Source organism: Mesoplodon bidens (genome assembly GCF_964165515.1).
Source record: "Mesoplodon bidens genome assembly, chromosome: 1".
Lineage (NCBI taxonomy): Eukaryota > Metazoa > Chordata > Mammalia > Artiodactyla > Ziphiidae > Mesoplodon > Mesoplodon bidens.
In genome coordinates this window covers 217291905-217315642 of record NC_138176.1, presented here as the reverse complement: position 1 = coordinate 217315642, position 23738 = coordinate 217291905, and the positions used below count along the sequence as shown (strand labels likewise).

Genomic DNA, 23738 nt, shown 5'->3' with positions numbered 1-23738 from the left:
GCGGAGCGCAGGCTCCAGACGCGCAGGCTCAGCGGCCATGGCTCACGGGCCCAGCCGCTCCGCGGCATGTGGGATCTTCCCAGACTGGGGCACGAACCCATGTCCCCTGCATCGGCAGGCGGACTCTCAACCACTGCGCCACCAGGGAAGCCCATCCCCTAGCTTTAGAGATGACCTGTTTGGGGGAATGTGTACGTCTTAAGGAGTTTAACACTCATGAGTTAAACACTCCTGATTGCAAAGAAGGTTGGGATTACCTGAAAAATAAATTAATTCTGAGAAGCAGTTGTGAGTTTCTCATCACTTACCTCTTCCTTTTCCCTGCTCCCCTCCCCATCTCACAACTTCAGGCCCTTTGTAATAGGAACAATAATTTATAAAGACCCATAGATCAGTAGCCATGTTCTCCCCTTTGAGCCTTTCGATGGCACTAAATTAATCATCCCACAACTCAAGCAGTGATTCCAGATCCTGGGTGTAGACCCTTAATTATCAAGCCCGCCTGCCTTGCATGCTTCATGATCAAGTGGCTTCTTCAGGAACCTCTGTGATCAAATTCCTTCTCGTCCTTGTGCTACTGTTAACATTCGTACTTACTACTGAGCTATTCTCTCTCTGGCCACCTGATAAATATTTGCTGAGGATAATGATAAGGCAAGAATATACATCTCTTCAGAGGTTCTGCTGGTCTGAACAGAGTGAGGGAGAAAAATCTGTGGAGAAGGTAGCTCAACCTGAGTTACCTAAAGTCATTGCTTGACAGAATGTCTGTGGTCTTGTCATCCTTACTGAAGTGAAGGACTTGGAGAAGCAGGAAACATGTGGGGACCATGTGTACTGTATCAACCAAAGACCGATCACCATCCAAATGGACACATGTTTCTTCCAGTGACGAGTCTAATTTTCTCACAATGTGCTCATAAATAAAAGTGAAGGTGGTTTGCTTGGTCGAATGAAACTGTGAAATGGGGTTTTCTCTTGCAGGCTTGTGATTGACCTTACTAAATCCAGAAATCTAAAAACATGTATCATGGCCTTAGTACCGCACCATCTTGAAAGTCTAGTGCTGAGTCCCCTTTTCCCTCAAAAGTTTCAGACAAGTCGAGCGCTTTATTGAACTCAGAATATTGTTCTCTTTGAGAATGTGAAGATTTTAAATAGCCAAAGAATTTTCATGTATAACAGCTCATTAATTACAGCATATCCTGCTCTTTTGAAGAAAATACCAAACTATTGCCTGTAGTAATAGATAGTGGAGCAATGGAAGAAGGACTATTAACAAAAGGACTTTTCAGTCTGTGTTTGTGTTGGCGTCTATGGTACTTAGTGTTAAGTGGGATGTTATTGCAAAGGGGCAGGGTGCCCTCTGCTGGAATTCTCGCCTTTATTCTTTCAGCCAGCTAATTTGACTAGGGTCACCATTTCCTCAACAACTAGTAGTGATTTGCCTTTCATTGTACAGTTTCCTCAGTAGTTGAGAACTTGGTCCACATTTGTCAAAAGAGGAAGGAATGTCACAAACTCTGAAAAGTTGGAGGAGGATCCCATGGAAGATCTGTCAGCAGCCCCTTTCTTCTGCAGAATGTTGAAAGAGTATTGGTTGCTCTGTTTGCAAAGAAGATGCCTCTGGCTGGAATGTTTGTGCAGAGTTATAAGGCAAGGGCCTAATTGTTTCGTAACGTTATCTCAACTTTTTTCTTGTCAGATTGCAAAGGAAGATCAATAAACAGACTTCTTTCATATGAATGTAAATGGTGTGAAATACTCACGTGTTTTGTACATGTACATAATAATATATTTACTTCCTGCTTTCACATTAGTAATCTGAAATGGTTGTACCATTTTATAATTAGAAAGAGATGTAGGGTTGGGGGAGGGAAGGGAGGGTTGTTATTTTTATAGTGGGATGTCCCTTATATTTAGAAAATGAAGTAATTTTGTACTTGTGAAAAGTTACATTCCATTCATTTCCTGAAAAAATAATGGGCGGTGTTCTTTAAAATGTTCATGAGCTGGGAGTAGGATTATTCTAGTTTCCAGGGGAGCCTCCCAAGCAGTATATATGTGACACTGATTTTGTGGACTGCAGATCATGACCAGCAATTGCCAGCTCACTAATGTGAGAAAAAAAAAAAAACTTATTTAAACCTCTTTGTATAGAGCACATTTTTATTTCCACTGGGAAAAAAAATGTCTCCTACAAAGAATGAATCTACCATTCAGAAATAGTCCAGACGTGGCATCATAAATCAATGTCTAGTCCCTCCCTACTAGCAAAAAAAAAAATCCAGTGGATTTATTTTTCCCCTCCTGAACACAAATTATGTGCTTTCGTTGTAAAATGAATGATGTCACCGGTAGAATTTTACTTAGCATCCCCTCGAGGTCTTTCTGGCCAGTCTGCATCTCCCACGCATAATGATCCCTGACCCATCCTCTCCATATTCAGATAATGACTGAGCTTCCTTGATTTTTTTGCCACATGACTCAAAATCATCAAAGTTATTCCTCATGGCATTTGCATGAGTAACTTTTTATTTGGACTTTGGTTAGCTCTTAATTGCTAAAAAAATTTAGTAGTGAATTATGTAGCTGTTGTACCCAAACATCATCTTCTATACCAAGTCACAGGCGTATTTAAATGATTAGTTAAGGCAGTGTAGTTATTAGTTTTTGTTTTGTTTTCTGTATAAATCTCTCTCTCTTTCCCTCTTCCCCATCTCAGGCACCTACCTTACTCCTTCTAAAGCACTTTATATATCTCTTGAAATACACGGAAGTTTTAAAAAACTGTCTTTAAAGGGATTTGTCTTCTATTAGGAGACACGACTTTTATCTTGCTTTATTGTCTTCTCTGTGTGCTTGGAAAGCATAAGCCGTTTGTCTCACGTGGGCTAGTGATGAAATATTAAGGATAATAATTGGAAACATTCAATCATACAACATGGCTATTTTTGTTATATAGAAGACTATCGTGTAAATAAGTGCAATCGTGTTCTTATGTACTGGTTCAAAAAAAAATGCGACTATGAAAATTTGGAAAGGATTGTGAATTCCAGGAAATTTCATTGCAGAATTTCGTTTGGTTTTGTTTTTTAATAAATTGGAACCAGATGTATGTGTTTGTGTCATCCATATTTGCTAACTGTCTTGCCTCATCTGGAGTTCTAGAGGTGGCGCTGTGGATTATAAAACATTGATATTTAGGGACTTCCCTGGTGGTCCAGGGGTTAAGGAACTAAGGAACTGGTCAGGGAACTAAGATCCTGCATGCTGCACGGTACAGCTAAAAAAAAAAATCGGTATTTATCGTCAAATCATGATTATGTTAAAAGAGCGAGATTTTTTTTTTTTTTTTTTTTTTTTGCGGTACGCGGGACTTTCACTGTTGTGGCCCCTCCCGTTGCCGAGCACAGGCTCCAGACGCGCAGGCTCAGCGGCCGTGGCTCACGGAACCAGCCGCTCCGTGGCATCTGGGATCCTCCTGAACCGGGACACGAACCCGTGTCCCCAGCATCGGCAGGCAGACTCTCAACCACTGCGTCACCCGGGAAGCCCGAGCAAGAGATTTTTAATAACTTCTTTATTTCTCTCAGGTAAGTCAAATGCCAGGTACCAAGACCTCTGCTTAGGTCTGTCCCCCTAAGTGAAGTAATTAAAAGATTTTGAGCAACTCAGCGGAAGAATGGCTGCTGAATTCACTTGAAGTGCTCTTGGGTAGGAACTGAGCCCTTGATCTGAGCCATCGTGGGCAGGTCACCCTAAGGAGGGTTACACCGTGGAGCCCACCAGATGGGCTGGAGCAGCCAGGTCCTTCTTTATATTTACTTGCCCACCTCTAAAGGATTTTAAATAGCAATGCCTTTGCATTAGCAAGAAAATGCTACAAAAATTAAAAAGATGGGAAATGCCAACCTGGGAAGGTAGGAAAGGAAGATGAAAAGGGCGAGAGGTGCCCCTCTTCATTATTATCACCCACTTCAAACTGGCAGGTCCTGGTGCGGCTTAGAGCCTCTGGGTCTCGCCCCTCCAAGGTGCTAGCTCATCCCCTGGAGGAGCAGGCAGGGTGGGACATGCCAAGTGCACTTTGGCCTATGACCGAAGCCTTCCCCCTGGCCGGGCACCCCTCCAGGGGCTGTGGGTGGCACACTATCTGCTGGCAAAAGCCAAGCCATGTTGAGTGCCCTGGCCTCCCAGAGCTTCTTCCTGCCCAAGTGAGGAATGCGGATGGCTGCAAAGCGTCACATGGGCTTGGCCCCCAGGCCAGTCCATGCTTAATTCCTAGGTCGGAAGGTATTCTAAGGGGATCGTGGGTAACCATAATGATTGTGCCACATTACGAGGCCTTTAAATTTTGTTTATGCTTCCCTGATCTCAACTTTTATCTGCCCAGACAACTGTTGTCACCAGTGAAGCTGCCATCTGGGGTAGGAAGCTATTACCAGGATCTAGAAACCATCCCTCTTGACTCCTTCCTCCACAATCCTTCCTCCAGACCAGGGACTCCCAACCTGAGAAATGTGTTCAGTGGGACACATTCCAGGATATGTTAGAAACTTCAGCTGCAGAGTCCCAAGGTCAACGCAGCTAGAATAAGGCTTTGTACAATACATACCAGCTATTAAAAAACTTCCAAGCAGGTCTTCACTAAGCCACCACTTTTCCTGAAGCTGAGTGATGACAGAATCCTCTCTCTCTCATATTTTTCAACACTACACTGGACGAGACCGCTTGCATGGAACATGGAAGTTTTCAAGCTAGAATAAAGCTGTGGGACCTTGTTTCCCACTTCAGACCATTGTCCCTGCTCCAACTTTCACAGGAAAAAGTCTGCGTGCACACCCTGCGCTGCCAGCCTGGTGCCTGCTTCCCCTGGAGCGGAGATGTCCAGGGAGACAGGTCACCAGGGCCCCTCAGAGTCACATGTGCGGCAGGGAACAGGCCGACCATGTTGCTTCTTTACCATCCATTCAGGAGTGGAGGCCCTGCCCTCCTAGACACTCCACTTCCTGGGCTTTTGAGAAGCCATGCAGCATACCCGTCCTTTTGAGAATGGAAAATGTAAAACTGCCCAGCACTTTGTATGTAATAAGCCAGCTGGGCCAGCTTGAGCACCCAATTCTTAGACTATTAATGCCTATGTTTGGGGTAATAGGAGCTAAACCACTCTTCAAAAAGAACAAAAATGTTCTTTTGTAAATCTCATAATCCCTTTAAACCAATGTCAGTATCCGGCTCATCTCCTTGCCTCGGTTGAGTGATACATTGTACCAGATTGGGGAAACGGGTGTGATGGGGGAGGAGGTGGGTTATTCTTGCTCTGTGATAATTATTATACACAGAAGAGTGAGGGTACCAACTGATGAGAAGTTCAGTGACTGAGAGAGGTTTCATTATTTGTGAGATGTTTTAGAAAAATGTGATCGGACAACAGAAATTAGCTGACACGTTACTTCATCCCACTCATGGGTAGGGTCTCCCTCAGATCTCACGGTGACTCTTTGTTCTTGGCTGTAAGGATAAGGGACAGTGAGCTTTTGGCTGTGCCATCAAAGACCAAGGGAGCCCTCTGCTTACCGTGCTTAGATCTCCCTTCATCGAGGCATGGCCCAGGTAGGATGCCACCAAAGTCTCCAACTGGGGGGAACCTGTATTTGCTGGCACCCTAGAAGGTAACAATCAAACTCCCCAAAGCCCTCAGACCTTTCTGTTGTGGAAGACGCTCCCGCCCTGTCCCCAAGGGAACATCCAGAAGGTCTGATCATAGTCATGGCGCGTCCCTCTCTGTGCCTCCTTCTAAAGTTCCTGCCTTCTTTGTTCTTAAGGATCATTTACTAAATAGTCAGGGGAGAAACCAGAGCCAGTTTACATTGGCGGGCATAGCCCTTGGTTGCTATGAGAGCTGTATACACAACACAGCTGTCGTTGGTATTGTAGATCTAATGGGAGCCAAGGGTCTCAAATCTCGAGGAAAAATAATAATAATTCAGAGCTTTGGAATAACTTCAATATCTATAAATAAATAGGAGCACAGGGAAGTTAATTACAGAATGTAAGAACACAGTAGAGTTAGACCTGGGAATAAGATCAGGTACGGACCTGATGTTACACCAGCAAAACCCCTGTCCATCTAATAACACACAGTGCCTCCCAAAAGATAAAGTTAGAAGTGGTCCATTTGCCTCGTATCACTTTCTTTTTCTCTCTCTTTTATTCTATTTGAAACGAGGAGGAGGACAAAACGGAGGACATTATTCAGGGCCAGAGTTAGGGCTGGAACTTAGGTTTCCCGACCCCCTTGCCAGAGATCCTGGGGCTGCACTGCACTGCTTCCATAAATGGAAGCATCTCCAGACAGCTCAAAAATCTCCGGAACGGAAAGCTAGAAAAGCTGAAAGTTGGATTTTATTAGATTGATGGGAAGATTGTTGTATAGTCAGGAAACACTCCCTGACCAGGAACAATTCTAATCTGGAAACAGAAATAGGATGGATGCGACCACAGTCTCCAAGCAGGGACACGTGTGAACACATACACACCATCCACAAGGTGGCTCCCAGTGAACTCTGTCTAATTTTAGCCGTGCGAGAAAGCTCCTTGCCTTAAGATCCCAATGTGAGTTATTCGTCTCTGTGCTCATTCCTGCAAAATAAAATTAGTTATGATGCTGTGCTTTCCAAAACGGACCCACTGTCAACAGCCGGCCCGTCTTCTAGCCCCTGCTATGGCACTGAGATTTACTTGACGGAAGGTATAGGGATGGACTTCTTTTTCATATATTATGGGGAACCAGATGTCCAGAGAAAACCCCCAAACTATAGAACACTTAAAAACATTGGACAAAATATTTTAACATCTTCTTGAAGATGAGTAGCTAAATTGGTGGGAAAGTAAGAAAATTTCTTGGAAGCCAGAAGCGATAAGAAAGTACTACCTACCCAGAGGGGAAAATGAACACCATTCACTGAGTTTTCCCTGGGTGCGTATGCTGATCCCCTGAAGGTCTAAGGATCCACAAATTTTTTCTGTAAAGGGCCAGGTAAATATTTTACGCTTTGTGAGCTATATATGATTTCTGTCACTTTCTTTCATTGTTGTCGTTGTTTTTAACAACACTTTTAAAATGTAAAAACTGTCCTTAGCTCAAGGGCTACACAAAATTAGGCCACAGGAAGGGTTTGTGCTTCTACAGGGGACAGGGACAAAGTCCAGGGTCAGAATCAGAGACCCCAGCCCCAAAGCAGCACCCACAGTTGCGAATAAACTAGGAAAACCTCAGTGGATAAACTGGAAAACACACGTCTGCTGGAAGGAGCAGGGACAGATGCTTATCAGTGGTGGCCTTGGTTCTAGATGAAGAGGGAAACGCTAAAGTACCCTTCCCCCCACCCCACTTCTCCTCCCAGATGCCCTAACCACAGACAACCCTTCTCATGCACTCTGGACCAGAATCCAGCCACCCGTGTGATCTGAATACCTAAGGCACAGATTTACAGTGGGCCCAGACTGTTTCTGTTTTGTATATAATTCATTTATATTATTTTTTAGATTACAAATATAAGTGATACTTGTCTTCTGTCTGACTTCTTTCACTAAGCATAATATTCTCTAGGTCTGTCCACATTGCTGCAAATGGCATTATTTCATTCTTTTTTATGGCTGAGTAATATTCCATTATATATATATATATGTATGTATATATATATATATATATATCACATTTTCTTTATCCATTTATCTGTTGATAGACACTTGGGTTGTTTCCATGTCTTGGCTATTGTAAATAGTGCTGCTATGAACATTGCAATACATGTATCTTTTCAAATTAGTGTTTTCATTTCTTCTGGATATATATATAAATAAATGTATATACCAAACAGAAACAGACTCACAAATGTAGAAAACAAACTCTTGGTTACCAGAGGGGGAAGGGAAGGCAAGGAGGGACAAATTAGGAGTATGGGATTAACAAGCGAAGTACTACTACAAACTCTTATACATAAAATAGATGCTAGATACAAACTACTATATGTAAAATAGATAAGCAACAAGGGTGTATTGTATAGCACAGGGAATTATACCCATTATCTTGTAATAACCTATAGTAGAATGTAATCTGCAAAAATACGGAATCACTATGCATACACCTGAAACTAACACAATATTGTAAATCAACTATACTTCAATTTAAAAATAATAATGATAATAAAATTAAAATAAAATAAATTGGGCCCAGACTGATAGTTGTCCTAAATGTTTGGTAGAATCAAACTCATATCCTCCCTGGAGGAATACTCTTAAACCCAGGCTGCAAATAAATCCTTACAAACCAAGTTCCAAAGGAATATGAACTCATAATCAAAAATCTCAAAACACATGAGGACTCAAGCCACAGTGAGCAGAGTCCAAAGTCAGACAGAAAGATTGACAAGATAGGAAGTAGCAGGAAAAGCATACAAAATGTGTGTGCAAAGGGCCCTCTGGGTGATTCCAATGAGCCCTAAAGTTTGGAAACCACCATCCTAGTTGTTTCAGGGCCCAGCAGCAGAGCCTCCAAAAATAAAGTGGGAAGAGGAGAACAGGTGAAATCATTACTCAGTTGGGCTGTTTTGATCTTAGGATGATGGATTTGGAGGAAACTAAATTTCATCCAGAATATGTTTTATCACTTGGGACTACGTGACTTGCAGAGGGGAGGAGTAATCAAGGCTAGCCACATACTTTACCCGCAGGGCCCAGTATGATCTAACCCTGCCTGCATCTCCTCTTTCTCTGTACCAGAACAATTTTCACCTGACTAGCAAGGCCACAGCCACTCTGTATCTGTTGTTGGCTCAGCAATGTATCCTCAGGGCCCAGGGGGCACTCAGGGAACAGTCAACTCATGACTGGTCTGTAAGGGCGTCACCATAGGGAAAGGCCCAAAGGAGGAGTACCACATCTCACCACCAGGGGGCGCTGTTCCCACAGAGCACAGCCTATGAGCCCAAAGGCCCCAAGTCCAGGCTGGCACTGCTAATGCAAAGTATTGCATGCTGAGAAATTGCTGCCACTGACAATGAAAAACAAACTCCCAGTGACTTTAAAGAAATACATAATGTTAATATGATCGCTGCTATCATATTAACATCAGTAATCACGGCAGGCACTTGAGTTTCAGAGTGAGTTGCATGTTTGTGAGCCAGGTCTTCAGTGAGTGATTTTCTTGCATCATGTCATTTGGCCCTCACCATCACCCAGCAAGTGAGGAAAGTGCTATCATTATGCCCATTTTACAAATTCTAATAATGAAGCTTAGGAAGTAACGTGTCCAACAAGATCACACAGGTAGTAAGTGGCAGACTGCTCATATACCCAAGTCTTTCTGGCTCCTAAAAGCTGTTCTCTTCTGAAGGGAAAGCTGACAAGTTTCTCTAGCTCTGTAAAATAAGAGGGAAGAGTTTTAAATTTAAAACGACAATGGCAAAGTGTCTTTGTTTTTCAGTGGAGAAATCTGACACTACCTCAGCCAGGAGATCAAAACCAGCCTCAACAGTGATGTCATGTTGCTAGTGTGTCCCTGTGTATGATGTAATAAAAGTGTTACTTTACCATTGTGATCTTCCTCCCAAAACCTTTCTTCCGAATCAATGACCGATACTATCAAAACTTTCAAGATCATCAAAAAGTAAATCACAAAAACTCTCAGAGATCAGAGATGCCTAAGAAGACAAGACAATGAAATGTAATGTAGTATCTGGGATGGGATCCTGGGACAAAAAAGGGCATTAGGGAAAAACTAGTGAAATCCGAAAACAGGCTGGAGTTTAGTCCATAGTAATATACTGGTGTTGACTCTTAATTGTGACAAATGTACCAGGGTGATGTCAGATCTTAACAGGGAAAACTAGGTGAGGGAAAATAGGAACTATCTGTATAATTTTCTGTAAGTCTAAAACTATTCTAAAATAAGTTTATTTTAAAAGAGATATTTTTATCAAATATATGAACCCAGTGGATTGCTAGAAACACAGAAATTGGTTTTTGATGCCATTGTGGTGTGTCTTTCTCCGGAAATTTTTGGAATAGAACAGAGAACTCAGTATCCTGAAGAGGTTAGATGTTCTTGAAGCAGGAGACTGGACCAAATTATTTCTCAACATCAATTCCAGATTTTTCCAGACTATAAATCTGTGATTTGTATTAATTGTTACAAAGACTCTTCAATCCAGAGTCATTGGAAAATGCACAGAATGAGAAGCTTATCATTTGTAATTATATGTCAGAGTGATTACAAGTGTAATGAGTAGATTTCTTAGCTGGTCACAGTAATTACATTTAACACTGGATAGTAAACCACACACACAAATGCAACAGACGTTAGAGACACTTGCCCTTTGTGTTGGCATTTGTGTCGTTGAGCTGTTTCTCCCAGTAGGGGGCTCTGTTGACCATCGAATGGAAAAGGAGATCTGGGGATGGAGAATAGAGGTGTGTGGATTCCGCTTGAAGCAGAGTTTGCAGGGTAACTTCGAGAAAGAATAACTATTCAGAAATCTTCTCTAGGAACACTTGTACAGTCGGAATGGGGAACTAGATACCACCAACCAACATGGTTGAGGTAGTGAGTGTTTCAGAGAAGGAAGAACGTGTATTGGACTAAACCAGAAAACAGAACCCTTAGGCCTATGTGTTACTGAAACCATATATCCCCCATTGAAAAGCAGGTTAGAAATGACAAAACTAGAAATGTCTTGGACTTCCCTGGTGGCACAGTGGTTAACAATCCGCCTGCCAATGCAGGAGACATGGGTTCGAACCCTGGTCCAGGAATATCCTACATGCCACGGAACAAAGCCCATGCACCACAACTACTGAGCCTGCACTCTAGAGCCCCTGAGCCACAACTACTGAAGCCGGTGTGCCTAGAGCCCATGCTCTGCAACAAGAGAAGCCACCGCAATGAGAAGCCCGTGCACCTCAACGAAGAGTAGCCCCTGCTCGCCACAAATAGAGAAAGCCCAAGCGCAGCAATGAAGAGCAAACGCAGCCAAAAATTAATTAATTAATTTTAAAAAGTAAATAAAAGTATACCCTTAAAAAAAAAAAAAAAAAAACAGAAATGCCTTCTCCCCAGCCAGACCTGTGTTCCTGAAAAGTCATGTGGAAAGAATGTTCTTAGAGTGGCATCTTTTCACTGATTGGCCACAAACAATCTTATTCCATATAGCATTTCACAAGATAGCTCATGCATTTAATTCTTTACCTTAAACATAGTTGCAAGAGCAGCCCCTACACACACACACACACACACACACACACACACTTAAAATCCTTTAATGCCCTCCCATTTCTATTAAGTCCAAGTACAGTACATAATCCTTAACATGACCTCCTAAGTCCTGCATGATCTGGCCCCTGACACCTCCAGAATTATCTCATACCTCTCTCCACTCACGCCAGGGGCTCCAGCCCCACTCCACCCCCCTTCTTCTAGTTCACGTCCATTCATCCTTTGGATCTCAGCTCAGCCGCTTTCCCTTGGAGGAAGCTTCTCTCACTCCTAGGTCAGGTAGCTCTGTTAAAAGCTTACATTGCACCTTGTACTTTGCCTTCATAGCTCTAAAGACAGGTCAATCGAGTGTGCTAAACATAGCACTAAACAGTGTTCAGCATTAATAATTCACTTATGTGATTGTTAGATTGGTATTGATTTTCCTCTCTAGATGGCACATTCCTTAAGATTAAGGTTCATGTTTTTATTCTCTGTGTATCTCAGTGCCCAGCACAGGACCTGGCTCAGAATATGTCTTCTATATGTATTTGTGCAATATATGACTGAAGGATCGACAAGGTACCTGCCAGCTGTCCAGCTCCCAGCTACCTGTTTTACTCTTTTCATCCAAAAAGAAAAAAAAAAATAAACATTTTACCCAGGAATTAGAATTAGTAATATTTGAGTATTATATATCAGGCTATTTGGGAGATTGGGGGAATATAACGTAAGCAAAGCACTTCAATGTTAGCTGCAAAATATGGGAGAAAATAATGGAAAAGAATAAGAGATTAGATGACATAAAGCAAACATTTTGTCATATTTGAGACAGGTCACCAGAGGGGCATATTTTCTAGAGAAATATCTCCCAGGATGCCAGTGTTGATGAAGAGGAGATGAAGTATTAATTCAGGTGAGGCAGGGTATTATTATTAAACCGGGAACATGGAAAACTCAGCTCCAGACTCAACTCAGCGTCCCCCTAGCAAAGCAAGGTCCCAAAGAGAGAGAAATCTATTGTATAAGCGATGCCAGGGAAAGCCATGACCTGTGTAGGACTCTGCTAAGCTGCTAAGTATCCTCTACACCAATGAGGATACTCCTTTAGCTTAGACTTTGCTGTGAGAAGCTCAAGTTGTCCTATCTTTGGCCAATGGGAGTCTCTTTGAGTTGACTCCTAAGTCCTTCTTTGATGATATTACTAGTCTTCGAGAACTTCCCCACTCTCTGGTATAACAGAATGTTCCAAAATCATCTTGTACATTTCCTGCCCCAAAGATGGAATTTGTCACAGCTCCAAGAAATAATATGTCATTGGACACTAATAATCCTCATTGCTACTGGCTTGGTTATTGTTTCTATGCCTCTTCAGAGTTATACACAATTTTTAAAAGAAAAAGAAAAAAAATGCCTCCTGAGTTTATATCGACACTTCCATTCCAAGTTTTGTATTACAAAGATTTTAACCACTTCTCTGTTACATCTGTGTTCATATTTTTTATTCTATAATGAGAGTTCCGAATCTCAAGGACACAAGTAATGATAGAATGACAATATCTATTAATTATTCATTTATCCTACACCACACACACAGTCTCAGAAAAACAGCACTTGGATTTCAGAATTTACTACTTCTGATGAGATAAAAACCCATTCCTGCTGGCCTCAGAGGAAGTGAAGCCAGAGAGACAAATAATAAAAGAGAGTATCTTTGCCCACAGTGTGTAGATTCTATGACATATACTCTCTTAATAAAACACATCCCTTTTTCTGAAATGCTGAGTTAAGTTATTCAGACCAATGCTCCTGGTAAAAACTTATTTTTAAGTTTTTAAAATGGGATAAAGTAGGGAATTCGCGGGCTTCCCTGGTGGCGTAGTGGTTGAGAGTGCGCCTGCCGATGCAGGGGGCACAGGTTCGTGCCCCAGTCTGGGAAGATCCCACATGCCGCAGAGCGACTGGGCCCGTGAGCCATGTCCGCTGAGCCTGTGCGTCCGGAGCCTGTGCTCCGCAACGAGAGAGGCCACAACAGGGAGAGGCCCGTGTACCACAAAAAAAAAAAAAAAAAAAAAAAAAGTAGGGAATTCGCTGGTGGTCCAGTGTTAGGACTCCATGCTTTCACTGCTGAGGGCCCAGGTTTGATCCCTGGTCAGTAACTAAGATCCCGAAAGCCGTGCAGCACAGCCATATAAATAAATAAATAAAATGGGATAAAATATAAATAAATATGGATTATATGTATATCATACATCTTAAAAGAATCAAAGGACTGACAAGATAGTAAGGTATTACCAGGCCTGCAGTGAAGGGAAATCAAGATCCCAGAGGTACAAATAAAGACAGAAGCTTCTTTCAATCTGGGAGTAGTTATTCACCATAAAAATATTGGATTTTCATTTTGGTGACCTTCTGGAGAGAGGAAGAGAGAAGTCAAAGCCCCCAAAGACCACATAAAATAAGAAGTCTAATAGGAGATTCACCCTGTAATCATCTAGGTTGCAAAGGGCTATACCCCACATAGACCAGTCCTGGCACAGAGTTGCCTGCCTCCTGGTTAAACTCTGCTGTGTCTGCTTTATCTTCCCGTAAATTTCAAGTCTTGAATTTGGTTTGGAGTTGTCTTAAACTGGTAGTACGTTCAGGTGTCTGGCAGAATCAAATGTAAATCCTTTCTGAGAAAAGCCAATTTCCTGTTAGGCCTCTGATAATTTATCCAATAAATTTTTCAAATCCAAGATTAAGTCAAAGATAACCAGATGCATAATGAAAATAAATGCCGTAAGTGATATCCAGTGGAAACTATAGATTACAGGAACAGAATTGCAAAGGCTTCAAATCTTGGAATTATATAATCTAGTATATAATGTAATTATATATTAAATAATTATGTTTAAGTTTTTGTTTAAAAAATAGTCTCTGAAGAGAAAGAGAAACTATAAACAGATTTATGGTTTTATAGTTAAAGTATAAGACAGATTTTCAAAAGAATCAAATGTAACTTTTAGAAATAAGAAATAAAATAACCAAAATTATGGTTTCCCTGGTGGTCCAGTGGTTAAGAATCTGCCTTCCAATGCAGGGGACATGGGTTCAACCCCTGGTTGGGGAACTAAGATACCACATGCCACAGGGCAACTAAGCCCACACACCACAACTAAGGAGCCTGCGCTCTTGAGCCCACGTGCCACAACTAGAGAGTCCGTGTGCCTCAACTAAGACAAAACACGGCCAAATTAACTAATTTATTTACTTACTTAAAAACAAAAGAAATAACATAACCAAAATTTGAAATTCAACAAATACTTTTAACACCAGGTTAGACAGATATATGAACTGGAAAAATTTAAATAACTATCCACAACAAAGGATGGTGTGACAAAAAGATTGCTGATAAAGAAGTAAAGTAAGAGACATAAAGAATGTTGCATGTGTTTAATCAGAGTCTCAGAGGGTAACAAGGGAAAGAATTATAGACCTTATACCAAAACCATGATCCATAAGAGAAAAAAATTGATAAATTGGACTTCATCAAAATGAAAAACTTTTGTTTTATAGAAGACCCTATAAAAAGATGAAAAGACAAGCTGCAGAGTGGGAGAAAATACTTGCAAACCATGTATCCAAAAAAGGATTAGTATAGATAAACAACTCTCAAGACTCAACAGTAAAGAAACAAACATTCCGATTAAACATGGGCAAAAGGCATGAAGAGATATTTTGCTGAAGAAAGTACATAGATGGCAAATAAGCACATGAAAAGATGTTCAACATCATTAATCATTAAGGAAACACAAATTAAAATCAAAACAGCATACTCTTTTTTGGGGGGGAGGGGGGCCTCTCCCGTTGTGGAGCACAGGCTCCGGGCACGCAGGCTCAGCAGCCATGGCTCACGGGCCCAGCTGCTCCGCGTCATGCGGGATCCTCTCGGACCGGGGCACGAACCTGTGTACCCTGCATCGGCAGGCAGACTCTCAACCACTGCGCCACCAGGGAAGCCCAAAACAGAGCCTTCTTAAAAACCTATTAGAACATATCAGAACTAAAATTTTTTAAACAGTGATAACAACAAATGCTGGTGAGGATGTGGAGAAACTGAACCGCTCATACATTGTTAGTGGGAATATAAAATGATACATCCACTCTGGAGAAGATTTTGGCAGTTTGTTAGAAACTTAAGCATAGGGCTTCCCTGGTGGCGCAGTCGTTGAGAGTCCGCCTGCCGATGCAGGGGACACGGGTTCGTGCCCCGGTCCGGGAAGATCCCACATGCCGCGGAGCAGCTAGGCCCATGATCTATGGCCACTGAGCCTGCGCATCCGGTGCCTGTGCTCCATAACAGGAGAGGCCACAACAGTGAGAGGCCCGCACACCGAAAACAAAAAAAAAAAAAAAAAAAAAAAAGAATCTGCCTGCCAATGCAGGGGACACGGGCTCGAGCCCTGGTCCGGGAAGATCTCACATGCCACGGAGGAACTAAGCCCGAGTGCCACAACTACTGATCCTGCGCTCTAGAGCCCACGAGAGCCACAGCTACTGAAGCTCACTTGCATGCCTAGAGCCTGTGCTCCACAACAAGAGAAGCCGACCCAATGAGAAGCCCGCGCACAGCAACAAAGACGAAACTCAGCCAAAAATAAATAAATAAATTTATATTAAAAAAAAAAAAAACCTCTGCTTGTAGTCTGCCTTCAATGAGCAAACCCGCTTTCATTATTTTGTTGCAAATTGCATACCCTCCAAGCTTCTCATAGCCTAAACAATAAGATGTTTGCCCACGTTGTTTTCCAGGATCTTGGAGTCAGCTGTGTCTAGTGAGCTGGAGCTGGTTAACACTGGCTGGGACCACTGACCATAAAACTGGACCTGCTCAGGTGTCCAACGAATGACCTTTTGATGTCGGAGGGTCCAAAACTCCACCCTCAGATCATGCTAAGCACCCCCATTTATGAACATCCATCCCACAAAGAAGCACATAATTCAGATACGCCTGCATAGCACACCAATTGCCTCAATTTCCCCCTACCTTTCCCCATGCTTAAGACCACCCTGCTTCTTTATTCCATAAATATCTCAAGCCCCTTGCCTTCGGGGAGGTGGATCTGAGACTTGTTCCACCATCTCCTCTCTTGGCAGCCTTGTGAATAAACCCTTTCTCTGCTGCAAATCTCAGCGTCTCAGCATTTTGGTTTGTTGCACGTTGGGCAAACCAATTTGGTTTGATAACAACTGGACACTACTTCCAAGGGAAAACCAGATGAATTGAAAAAAAAAAAAGAATGGCCATCCAGGCCAGAGAGGAAGAAGCAGAAGTGAGACTTTGAGGGTAGACAGGGAGGAGAGAAATAGGGAAACAAAAGTGAATGATTCTTTACTTCCTTCTGAAGTGGACTCTGTGTAGACTAAAGCTGCCACAGGAGAGAAGTAGAGATCTGCTTTTTGGTTTGTTTTTTGTTTTTCCATCATCCTCTGGATGTGTTTGTGTGTGAACTTAGTTCAATCATGAAGTAAAGCTTTTGTAACAGGCTCCCCTCCCATTAAAATGGTAAGGGCTTAGCTAAAGAATCATGCTTAATTCAAAGCCATTGAGCATTAAGTGAATAAGACAAGTGAGAACAAACTTAAACCAAAAAGGTGAGGTCAGCCAGAGTAACTTCACTTCCCATAACCACTTCCTATTATCTGCAAGGCCTGGAAAAAAATAGCAGCCTTAAACTTTCTGAACTGCTTGGGGAATGCAATTGTTGCTTCCCAGCATCTCCTCATTCTTTGGGGGATAAAGGGTAAGGGCTGCTGATTCTGTTCTAATTAGACACAATTCAATCCAAATCACCAGGCAACCCCAGGCTCTCATTACCCGGCCTTCTCAGCCTGCAAAGACTCGAGAAGACAGAGTGAAAACCAGGCAGCTGTGGGACTGACTCCATGGAAGAAAGAATGAGGAGGAGGAAATGATGGCCACACGTCCGTCATTGACCAATGTTCCATTTACTAATCACATCTCATTTCTTAGCCCTATGAACAAATTAAACCTAATTCCCTTTGGGAGAACCAATAGTCACAGCTAAGAGCATCACTGCTTTTCTCTGCATCTCTGTTCCTTCATGAAAATTTTCCCAAACTACAAAGTGGAGTCTAAAAAGGAAGCCTGGACCTGAAGGGGCTCAGTTCATTCATTCAACAAATAGTTATTGAGTGCCAGGCACTAGTCTAGGCTTTGGGGACACAGCAGAGAAGAAAATTAAGATCCCCACACTGTGGAATTTAGATTTAAGCAGAGGGGAGATAGACAGTGAAGAGTGAAGAGAATAAATTATAAGTACAGTCTGACCTCTGTGTCTGCTGCTTCCACATCTGCAGATTCAGCCAACCATGTTTCTCCATTTGTGGACTCTGGAAATAATAATCCTTGCTGTTAACAGGATTCTATGGAGATCAAACAGGTTTCACAACTCAAAAGTGCTTTTTAAAATATATTTCAGAGGCAAATGTAAAGACATTATTAATATAAGGCAAGGGTTAAAAGGGTCCTGGGACCCCTGCTTCCTACATCTAAATGTGGCTCTCCATAGCACTAGCTTCCTGTGAGGGGACCGCGCCTTTTAACAAGTGGGTGGCAGCTTCGGGGTGAAGACAAGGCCAGGTCCCGCCATGCAGCCAGAGCCATGTGGGGGGCCCTGCAAGGCCAGGGCCTCCCGCTCACTGCGAAGCATGGTCTGCACAAACGGAACCCAATTAGGGGAACTGAGCCAACCACGGTCAGAAAAACAAAAAGTGCTCTAACTGGTAAACAAGTGTGCACTTTCCATACGTTGCCCCTGCTTTTGTGTGTTAGAAACTGAAACAGCTAATACTGAAATGAAGTGTGTAGGAAGATGGCGCCTGGCCTTGCTTGGCAAGTGTTTTGAATTATTCTTGGTAACCACCCAACTGGTAGGAAATTCTGCTCTGCCCTGTGCCTGTGGTTGGCCCAGTGAGTCTTTGCTCCAAAAATAGCAAAGGGAGAAGTTAGCTTGCCGATGTCCACATATCATCGGTAACCAGGCGCCATGGTTTCAAGATCTTTTACCCACACCAATCCTAGGAGCTTTTCACCTTAAGATGACATGGAAGTCAAGTGGGTTTTTTTAAGACAATAGATGCCTGGAGGAATATGCAAAATCTGTCATCCAACAAGAGAAAAGGTAGTTGTTAAGTGTCTGAATGGGGCAAATGAAATCATGGGGCTGCCTCTAGTATTTTCAAAGGAGCACCGTCAAGTTCAAGTGAACACCAAAATGGTGTTGAAGGGGAAGAGAAATCAGAAAAGGCAGACTTTTTGGGGTGACCTAAGGGGAGGGTTGGGCCATGCCCACTCTGCCTTGTGGTGTTTTAAGAGTGACGGCTGGTAGGTTTCACAGCTTTAGGAGTGCTGTTGTTTTAGCAACAGGGAAGCTGGACTTCCTTGCACCATGCCTTCAGATGAGGAAGGCTGACAGCAAAGAAGACAGCTAGTTCATGGAAAGAGAGAGCCAGCCCTCTGCCATGTACTCTACATGGGTACCAGGGCACTAAGAAAGAGCTGTACCTCACATGGCCAAGAGTGTATCGGCAAATTTCTATCTGAGAAATATACACCAACATTAAAACCTAATGTGTTTTTTTCTTCCTGCTGGCTGCATGTGGGTCTGTTTTCTCAATTATGTCAAAGAGAGGGAAGTCTATCCCTTTTTCTAGCTCAACTTGGTTGATAAGTTCTGGATAAAATGACATTTTAGAAATGACTCATGAATAACATTCACTGGTAAGTACCATATTCCTCTGCAGAGAAGAGAGAATACAGGTTTAATGCCCAGCAGGAGACTTGGGTTTGGACAACATCTGTCTCATTAACAACAGCTGGTCCCTGAAGACGATATTCAAGTCTTAGTTCCTTCACTGACAGAAGGCGGCCCATACCTCCTTGTGAGAAGGGAATCCATTAAGGAGTTAGGTCAATGTGCTTGCAAGTTAGGTCAAGAGCATCACAAAAATGTACCATTATTAGTAATAGCAGGAAAGGATGCTTAGGAACTGTGGACAGTGATCCTTGAGAAGTTCACACAACAGGAGATACATAGATAACATACATCTAGCTGATTCAAGGTGTGAAAACATCTTTCCTAATAAGACCGAGTATATATAGTGGAACCCTAAAAATATGAAGTTCATCTCTTAATAACTTCATCTTTGGAAGAACATCCAGGAGATAAACAAGACACATCTTCACTGTCAGAGCAAGTTTACAGAGGCATGTGGAAGCTCTGTTGATATCTAACAAGAGTGTCATTGAAATGTCCAAGCCTCCAAATTAAATTCGGAAAAGAACAGTAAACAGTCTCTTTAGTGATGTCATGGCTTGAGATTGGGCATAAGTTGATAGGTATTTGGGATGCTTTATTTTGGTGATTTAACACATTTATCTGGTTCACCCCCATCCACCTGGGTGGGGCTTCCTGCTGCCCTCCCTCAAGCCTTCCTGCGGCAGAGGGAGAACCCCCCAAACAAATACTTTATGCCACTCCTGGACATCCGTGCTTTCTTTTCTTCTACTCTGGCTCTCTTCCACAATTTTGCTGGCAAAGTCAAATGGGGATGCCTCTCCTCTACCACTGGGATTGGCCATAAAAGTCACGCTGAGCCTGCAAAGATGTGCTTTAAAACAGTACTACTGAAGTGGGGACCATGCCTTCCTCTGCCACCCTGTGTCATCCTGATCCTAGAGGAGATTTGTCCTGGGTTCCCAACGCCATCTGGCCACCTGTGTGTGAAAACCATTCTTCGAATTTCCACTCGTCATCCCTTCTGTCTGGCACAAGTCATGCGACTAGCAGGACAAAGAAACTCTCAGAATAGAGCCAATACTCTCCTCCAAATTCTCATCCCCCTGCTCTGATCCTGATTGCTTTCTCATTCCTTCTGACCCGCTACACCAAGGTCTTGCTTCCACCATTGCTCCACGATCAGCTCACTCTAATGCAGTTTTGTGTTTCACTATGAAACTGTCATTAAGCGATAGTCATAAACATTTAGTCACTCTTTAATCAAGAACATCCTGTATCTGGTACTTTCAGAAAGCAGCCTGATGGCAGAGGATGAGCTACCAGAGCCAGCGGTGAGCAGTAGAGGAAGTGCCAGCTTGAGTTCTAGTGAAAACTGAGACAATCCCAGCACAGATGTAGATTTCCATTATTTGTATGGTTTTCTTCTAAATTTTCTTCTCCTGGTGCCCATGAGCACCAGAAGCCATGCCCATGAGCCTCAGTTCACTGATGTTCTGAAAACAGTTCTTTACATGCACTTAGCCAGAGCTGATTCCAATTCCCTCTCTTTCCCCAATCAAAAATACTAAGTCCTGTAAACCAAAAAACCCAGGCTGATGAAATACCCCTGGCAGTAGAATAACGCTCTGAACCATGTAAGCAAATTCTTTCATGACAATTCAAGCACACATTTCATTATGACCAAATTACCAGGTAAGCGTTAGGGAGATGAGCGCATGTGTGGAAACATCTCATTGACCCTATAGCCCATTCCATCACTTCCAGATGTCTAAAGGGTACTGCGTGTTCAACAGAAGCTGTGTTCATCATTCGCTGGATATTTGCCAAGCACCCCCTCATCATGTCGCCTGTGGCTCATCACCAGCAGGGAGTCTCTGTGGGAACCATCCCTGCCCAGGGAAATGCTGACTCTGCCACTTTCCAAAAGTACTAGTTACTGTCAAGAAGATGGGAGATATACCCAGGGGATGAATTAGCATAAATGACTCACTAGGTTCCCCCTTTCTCATCGGGCACCTTGCTGCCCCTTGTAGCCGTCGGTGTGCTCAGCACCAGTTCTGCCTGCTTCTAACGCTGATTTGGATAACAAATCTCCTCAGTGGTAGGGACAAGGGTCTTCTTCGATTTTGTGCTCTGTTGTTTTCCATTTAGTATCAACCTTCAGAGAGCCTAACACAGTATCTATTCTAGAGGGGTATTATTATTCTTCGCTGAAATGGTGCTCTCTGTTCCCCTGTTTTAGTTGGTGAAACTGAGGTTCTGTGAGATAAAGGAGTTGGCCCAAAGTTAAAAGAGCCAAAATAGGGTAAAGAATAGATTTTCAAACGCCCCCTGATATGTAGTATCTTCTATATCTCTCCCCACCATGAATATCCAACATTAAATGCCACATTATCCCCCGATGCAGATCCATCTCTTCAAGGAAATGTTCTGCTGATGATACCAGACAATGGCGATCACTCCTGTTTCCTTATTCCTTACGGCACTTACAGGTTTTCTGTATATTACAGGTAGAGGGAGCAGCATGAACAAAGACATAGAGATAAGACTATATAAAGAACTTTGGGAAAATGCCAAATAGGCAAACGGTCAGACTGTGGGTTGCGTAATAGGTAGTATAGGAGATAAAACTGCAAAGGACTAGCCAGAGTGCAATGACTATGGAATCTCTTGCCAATCTACACAGTCCCCTCATGGCCATGGAAAGCCATTAAAAAAAAAATGTGAAAGGAAGTAGCAAGTTCAGCTGTGTATTTTAGAAAGCAGTTGGTTTCGACTTCCCAGATGGTGCAGTGGTTAAGAATCCACCTGCCAATGCAGGGGACACAGGTTCGAGCCCTGGTCCGGGAAGATCCCACATGCCACGAGCAACTAAGCCCTCGCGCCACAACTACAGAGCCCACATGCCACAGCGACTGAAGCCCGCGTGCCTAGAGCTCATGCTCCACAACAAGAGAAGCCACTGCAATGAGAAGCCCGCGCACCACAACGAAGAGTAGCCCCCGCTCACCGCAACTAGAGAAAGCCCATGCAGCAATGAAAAAAAAAAAAAAAATGAAAGCAGTTGGTTAAAGACTAGAACCAATAACATGATACTGTCTGAGATGATTTTTTTTAAATAGGGAAAAAGTGATAGAAAAGACGGATAGAAAAGGAAAAAAAGAAAACAAGAAGGAAGGAATTCAAAAGACATTGCAAATTTAGAAATGGTAGACTTTCGTAACAATTAGACTCTAGGGAGGGGGTTAGGAGGAGGGCAAAGGGTAGTGATGAGTAAACATAAGTCCAGACTTTCCAGCTTGAAGTCTAGCATGGATGGGAATATTCTTTTTTTTTTTTTTTTAAAGAAGATGTTGGGCGTAGGAGTTTATTAGTTTATTTATTTTTGCTGTGTTGGGTCTTTGTTTCTGTGCGAGGGCTTTCTCTAGCTGTGGCAAGCGGGGGCCACTCTTCATCGTGGTACATGGGCCTCTCACTATCACGGCCTTTCTTGTTGTGGAGCACAGGCTCCAGACACGCAGGCGCAGGAGTTGTGACTCACGGGCCCAGCCGCTCCACGGCATGTGGGATCCTCCCAGACCAGGGCTCGAACCCGTGTCTCCTGCATTAGCAGGCAGATTCTCAACCACTGCACCACCAGGGAAGCTCCTGGATGGTAATATTCTTAACTGAAGTCAATAATACAGTAGAAGGAACAGATTGACAGGTCAGATAACAAGCTCAAATTTAGGCATGTTGTGTCAGGGCCAGCTGTGGGACATTCAGATGCAGATGTCTGATAGGCGCTTGGAAATTTTAAGCTGGAATTCAATTCAAAATGTGAGTCTGGGTGCAGAAAATGTATGAGAATGAATAAGATCGCCTGAAAAGAGTAGGGTAAGAAAAGGAAAGAATGAATGGTAAAACTGGGGGGACTACGGAAAAATTTTGGTGGAAGAATATAGAAAAATAAGAGTTAAAGGAATTGTGGGAATTCCCTGGCTGTCCAGTGGTTAGGCCTCTGCGCTTCCACTGCAGGGACACAGGTTTGATCCCTGGTCTGGGAACTAAGAACCCTCAAGTGAGGCAACCCCTCCTCCAAAAAAATAAAATAAAATCATTGATGGTTATATGGGGGAAAAAAAGAGTTAAAGGAACTGACAAATTGCAGTCAGAGACATAGATGGACACAAGAGGCTCATGAACCAAAGGAAAATACCAGCACTGTGAAAGGAGCAGAGAGGAATACTTGTTAAATTTTATTGTTGAACTATTTTTACATAGTTTTATATAAAATATCAGTTTTTAAATTCTCACCTGTTCTCAACCAAGGAATTTATAATTGTCACATTGCATTATTTTCCAAAGAATTTCACAGGCCTTAGTTTTTCTTTACTAATCATATTGGTTTATTCTTTCAGGAACACCTCTAAGTGTTTGTGATGGAAGTAAACCAGAAAAAAATGATTTACTTTATAGACAGCATAGTTAGAAGATTTTTTTTTTGAATTTTTTTTTATTTTTTTATACAGCAGGTTCTTACTAGTTATCTATTTTATACATATTAGTGTATATATGTCAATCCCACTCTCCCAATTCATCCCACCCCACCCCACCTCCCCAACACTTTCCCCCCTAGAAGACATCATTTTCAACAATTAAGGGATACCTGATTTTGAACTACAACTATGTTAAAGCTATAC

At 42.6% G+C, this 23738-nt stretch overlaps 1 protein-coding gene across 1 annotated transcript in view; it reads left to right on the top strand.

Annotated features, from left to right (window-relative positions):
* The window catches only part of RNF150 (ring finger protein 150), a 251688-nt gene extending 249898 nt beyond the window's left edge, over nt 1-1790 (top strand). Inside the window, exon 8 of the mRNA XM_081246923.1 lies at nt 171-1790. The gene's annotated coding sequence lies outside the window, so the exon portion shown is untranslated. The remainder of the gene's footprint in view (nt 1-170) is intronic.
* Nucleotides 1791-23738: the final 21948 nt, after the last annotated feature.